This window comes from Pinus tabuliformis, chromosome 7 (genome assembly GCF_031772625.1).
Source record: "Pinus tabuliformis cultivar Carrire ecotype Pingquan chromosome 7, CPIR1, whole genome shotgun sequence".
Lineage (NCBI taxonomy): Eukaryota > Viridiplantae > Streptophyta > Pinopsida > Pinales > Pinaceae > Pinus > Pinus tabuliformis.
In genome coordinates, this window is record NC_142293.1 from 1,382,227,519 (window position 1) to 1,382,234,088 (window position 6,570).

General features: G+C 33.2%; 1 pseudogene; it reads right to left on the bottom strand.

The window, feature by feature from the left end:
- Window positions 1-5,942: 5,942 nt before the first annotated feature.
- Window positions 5,943-6,082, bottom strand: LOC149252796 (U6 spliceosomal RNA; annotated as a pseudogene).
- Between the last annotated feature and the right edge of the window lie 488 nt (window positions 6,083-6,570).

Consider the following 6,570-nt stretch of genomic DNA (forward strand, 5'->3'; position numbering starts at 1 on the left):
TATTCATCAAAAGAGGGCCTATCCATGTGATAATGATGAGGAATACTCTAGTATATTCAACATTGTAATCGTAATTAGGATTTGAAGTAAAACCTTACCACAAGTAGTCTATCAGGTTACATTATAATTGGGTCATTAGGAGGAAAATAGATTCAATTCTATTCGAGTGCATTTTATTCCATAAATGGGAAGAGTAGGAAAGATTGGATAGATGAGATGTTTTGAATTTTAGTAGCTCAAGGGCTCCAAGCCTCACTCTTTTATACTTGCACCCATTTTTCATTCAAAGAAAGGGAACAAAGCGAGCTCACCTACTAGTTGGGTTTCCTCTCAAAAGGGTTTTGTAGGTTATATCTTGTGTTAATTTGTGGTTTGTGAGATTTATTCCATTTTTCTATATTTGATACATAATTATAATTTACATGCATCTACCATAAATAATATTTAGCAGACCTAGAAGTATAGGGGGAAATAAACCCTCATAGTGTAGATTTTGGAACTTTTAACATATTTTAGTAGTTATATTATGAGAAAATTCCTAGTGGAATATCCATGGTAGTTTATAGACCATATTAGTATCAGTGTAGGTTATTTTGGTATATTGTGGAGAGCTGTAGGGGATCTAGATCAGTTAAGCGAAATGTCACAAAATCCTAGTCATGGATGGAAACTCTATTAATAACCCTCATGATCTTATAGAGGAGATGTTTGTGTGGCTTGAAGCACAAGTCATATATAAAAAATGGAATGTGAGCCTCCTCATCGTGGCCCTAACCAATAAGATTAGGTTATTTGGAGAAGATGGAAGTTCTGATGGAGAGGTCAAATCAAAGGTGAAATCAGTAGATCAAGAAGAAACGAAGAGGGAATATAGAAAATAACAAGAAAATGATTAACCTTGTTTGAGTGTTGTGAACCATTCATGGACCCTATTAAAAATGGAAGTGAAGGATGACATCAATTCAAATCAAAGTGAGATTGATGCTCTTAAGCCTAATAATTGGTTGCAACAATTGGAGGTTTACTTTATTGTTCATCATATAGAGAAAGAATAAAATATTTCAATTTATCAACTAAAATTAGAGGGTCATGCCCTAACCTTGTGGGAAATCCACACAAAGATCCTGAGTTTGGACATATATCCTCCAATGACTAAGTGGGATGACTTCAAAACCATCATAAATTCATAATTTCACCCTATCAGATAGTAGAGAACTAGTGAAGTTAGTGGCATTACTTCATGAAGAAGCAAAGGTAGATGTATATAAGTACACCACCAAATTTAGAAATATGGCCATAATGATGGACATCTCCCTAAATAACCCATATGTGGCCCTCAAGTATCTAGAGGGACCACAAAACCATATATGGAAGAAAGCAGTGTTTTCCAAGATCATAACAATGATGGATTATTGTGTATAGGCACAATACTAAGAGAGCGTAGGTCATAAGAAATTAAAATCAAGTGGGTTGAAGAAACATGAGCATTGGTATGATTCTAAGAAGAGGAAGAAGAAGTGGAAAGGGGTGAAATATAAAAGGATAGAATACAATGAATATGTGTATAAGGATTCCAATAACCATTACAACCATTGTAACATTAACGATCATACATAGGATAAATGTTGGAGGTCACATCAAGAACTCAGCTAGAAGAAAAAAAGGAAAGATACTAAGAGGAAGAATGTCACAGCCATTTATTCAATAAAAATACTTAAAATCATCTTATATATGGATGAGAATATCATATTTACATCAATACAAAAGGAGGTGAATTTGAGCAACCTTTAGCAATAGGAAGAGAATGAAAATACTACACTCTTCTGCATAAAGATATAGGTTAAGAAGAAAAATATTGATGTTTTTCTCGATTTTAAATCATAAGAAAATATCATTATGTAGATATAATAAAAAAAATTGGGATGGGTAAATAAGGATGCAAAGCATGGAAAATCTTAGTGGCTAATATTCGCAAGTGGGCTAATTTTCCATAATTTTTCCAAAAACAAAATCACCAATTTCAATTTTTTATAAAAACAATTCACTCAAATTTTACAATATAAAATTAATTTACCTTAAAATTCGCCAACATTATATAGATAAAATATATAAAATCATTATAAATTTTAATAATTTTACAAATACATCAGTAATTTGTTTATAGTTTGCATACTAGGGACTAGTTAGATTCGCCAATGTTTTCAAACTTCAAGATAATTTTCCATCTTTAAAATTTTACTTGATGAAAAAATAAAGGTAACTAGATAGTGTAAAATTAGATTATCTATCAATGTTTATTTTAATGATGATGTTGAACAAGATGTAATTTCTCTGGGTGTATGTGGAGTGGTGTTAAGAAGTTCCTATATGTACATGTGATGAAATATGAAATTAACATTAAGTCTAGTTCCCCACTCTCGTTGAATGACCTTGATATGAAATTAACATTGATTTAGCCTTAAGGAGGACACATTATTCTCTGAGTACCTCAAGTTGACGATTTGGACACTTGAATCTACTATTATTGGATGTGATAGTTATGCTTGTTTCCTAGTGATATTATGATGATGATAACATTAATGGATATGTATGTTCTTTGTTGATATTATGATGATGATATCATTAATGCATATGTATGTGCTCTATTGATTTTATGATGATGATAGTTTTGATAATTTATGTTTTCTATTGATGTTATGATGATGAAAGCCTTGAAGGATATGTATGTTTCCTATTGATGTTATGATGATGATAGTTGTGATGTTTGTGCCTTATGTTGGCTACTTACTTTATTTCTAGTTCATGATGAAAAATCATGAGAATGACTAGGTCATGATGTTGATGTTATTATTAAAATGACTATCAATGAGAAACTTTGTTACTCATGATTATGAAGCATGAAAGGGAACCACCAGATGCACTCGCAAGTGATGAGTAGACAACATCTAGTTTGATGGAAATGAGTATTTTGTCTTTGAAATCTTTAAGTTCAGTTTGAATCTTGCTATAAATTATAATGAAATGTTAGTAGCTATAGGCACAAGTTAGTTTCTTGGTCAAATACCTCACGTGGGTGATGGGGTTGTACAAGTGGATAGAAATTTATAGGAGGGGTGGGACAATGGCCCTGATTTCACCTACTAGAACTCCTATCATGACTTGACCTGGAAGGCTTGGAACACCTTTGCCTTGAAGATCATCATGTCATGAGGACATGATCCAAATTAGGTCACTCACGAGGATTTTACTTGGAGATGCACATTAAGGGATATTCCTTGACCCCAAATACCATTAGTCTTACTATAACAGACAACATGATAGATGATAGTAGTATCGGTTGTTTCACCTAGACTTCCCCCTCACAACCATTGAATGCTTGAAGGGAAAGCGACAATGCACCCTTGGAACCTCGAACGGAAGTTTTTGAAGGGCACCACTCACTTGGAACCTTTTGAATTAAATATAAAAAAATAAATATAATCAAGATATGAAATCCTACAAATTCACTTGAAGTGGTAAATGAGGTTAGAACCAACGAAATTAAATGAAGAATAAAACTTGAGGTGAAGGGAGAACACGAAGAAATAAAAATATTATACTCTAAGAACTCTACCCTTCCCACGTTGAAAAACATTAGCTAGACAATGTACAAAAATAATTTAATTATAAAAAGGGGGAAATAGGGACAAAGAGTTAATTATAAAAATTAATCCTAAATGTGGTGAATTAAAATAGAGATTAATAAATTAAAATTTGAGAAATTTACAGAACCTCCATGTGGCAAGAGCCAACTTAATAATATCCATCTAAGAGACAAACTGAGTTAAATTGCGGGTAGCTACGGGACCAAATTTGAGACTAATGAGTTGAATTCAGCAATGAACACAAATTAAGGAGTAAAAAAAGGGGATTAAGAGACAACTAGGAGAATAATAGGGAGTATTGTTGGGGTGAGGAAAAATATTATTTTTAAATTGAAATTAATAAAATAATTTTGTAGAGCTTTGGTGAGAAGGTAACACATGGGTGGGTGAATAATAAATTTTTTTTATTAATAAAAATAATTAATTATGCATGAAATTCCAAGTGTCACCTACAAAACCTCCTATAAAGGAAGGGGCAAGCCATGGGAGAAGGGACTATTTTCTTACCCTATTGTTGGATGGATGAGATTATGTCATTGTGAGTGACTGCATGTTATGGTTGAGTTTGGTGAGGTAGAGGACTTTAGAGAGGGGACTCTTGAGCCAACGAGTGCTCACCTCTATCAACTAGCATACTTCCTCCATTGTACAACAACATTGCAGCTTGAAGGTCCATAGGGAAGGAGAGTACCCAAGGAGTAGGATGGAAGGTGAACCAATGGGTCACTAGATTAGATCATAATACATCAAAAACCACACTTGGAGGTGGATGATAGCATGGGAGTGCAACTAGCAGTCAAGCCTAGATTAAATCTCCTCTTTGGGTGAACAACACCGATTTAATAATGTTTTGTTATATGATTTCATTGTGCCTATAATAATTAGAATGTAAATTAGAGGGTATATGTAATGTGTTGTAGTTCATGGATATTGATGTAAATGATTTATATCTCTTACTTCCTAATGTTTATCTGTTTATGGTTGTATTTCAAATTTATCCGCACTGTGTTTTTGGGGAAAACAATGATTAATATAGGGTTCGTCCCTACATCTGGTATCAGATCCAAGTTTAAAACATCTTGGCATTAGATAATACATCAATATAAAACGTATCAGCAGTAGGGATATAGTGTACAAACTTAAAACATCTCTGTGTTAGGGAGACAATGTACACATTAAAAACATCTCCACATTAGAGATAGTATACAAAATTAAAGTATCTTAGATTTAGAGAGACAAAGTATGGAATTCAATTATCTCAACAATAGAGATACTAAGTACATATTTAAAATATCCCCATATCAACATTAGAGTACAAACTTAAAATAACCAGAACTCAACATTAGAGACGCAGGGTACATATTTAAAATAACCACAACTCAACATTACAGATGCATAACACAAAGTTGAAATATGTAACTCAACATTTGAGATGAGGGTACAAACTTAAAATGAAAATACTAGTAATGTCAACTGCATGGTGTGCTTAATATAGTTAAATCTCGAATCTCCAACATACGCACACACACACACATTTCTATACACCCTAACAATGTTTCTCGATTGGCAGTTAAGCATAGCACATAGGTGATCCAATGAGGTTTATATGCTAGTACTAAATGACTTGGTTATCTACCTCAACGAGACACTCCACTAGAATCTACTTGGAGACTCTGATTAGCTACCTAGATGCTTGAATCCACTTGGATTTTATACCTCCCTAATTCAATAGGCTACACTTCTCTGATAATTGAATTTGCTGGGATATGATAATTGACTGATCGACTCCAATAATCCACTTAGCTACCTAGCTCCTCAAATTCTCTAATCAACTCAACTTAGTTAATTTGACAATGATGGGGATACCAATTATAGAAAACAACCTAATTAAATATTCTTTTATAATAAATTTACTACTTTTCGGGGAAAAAACTCCTCATCTGCATATGTAACTAGATTTTATGTTTATGATGTATACTCTTTCTGATCATTTACCTATGAATCCCTGGTGGTGATGAAAATCATCCTTGGAGATACACCTCTAGTTCCATGCATGCCAACAACCATACCTCTAGAATTAATTGCAACAATCAATAAAAATCCACAATATTTAATTTTATGTATTGTTAAGGTAACACTTATGAACTATGCACTCCATCTGTCATTCCCTTCTGAATCCTATACAATTCATGGATGTTTCCATCTTCATAGTGACCCAAAATTATAGCAATTTAAGCAATGTAATGATATCCCAATCCTCTCATATACATTCATATAATAAATACATCGATGTAATAAACAAAATTGGACCATTTCTCAATTTGTGTGTGTCATCCTTGTGCAGGAGCCATGCTAAAATTCTCTATATCATTCCAATTTAGGGCCATTATAATATTCTCTGTATTGTTCCAAGTTTATTGGATGTCTCACAAAGACACCATCCATATACTCAATGATAACCTCCTATCATTTCCAATGACATAAGGCATGCTACAAGGCATCTTCTTCTTTAAGCTAACGAAAAGTTGAGAAACTTCCCATTTCTTGCCCCAAGGATAGGAAAAGCCTCAACCATAATGACATTGGTTGCACATTACACTTAACAAGCTTCAGGGAACCAAATTTTTCACATTCATATCAAATCTAAGATTGTTACGAGCACTTATTGAACCCCAAAAGTCGTTCTTAGCATGGGGTTTACCCATGACCCATGTGTATCATACCACTTGTTAATAGCTTTAGCTGGATGCACCCAACAAATAATTAATAAGATCAAACTGAAACTTTCAATAATGAAAATATGTCTCCCTCAGATTATGTGACAAATATGGTCAAATAGTAATCCAAGGTTGATATGTAAAAATAACAAGAAAGGAACATGCAACCAAGAATAGCTTATGATCAAACTCGTACATTGAAAAATCAG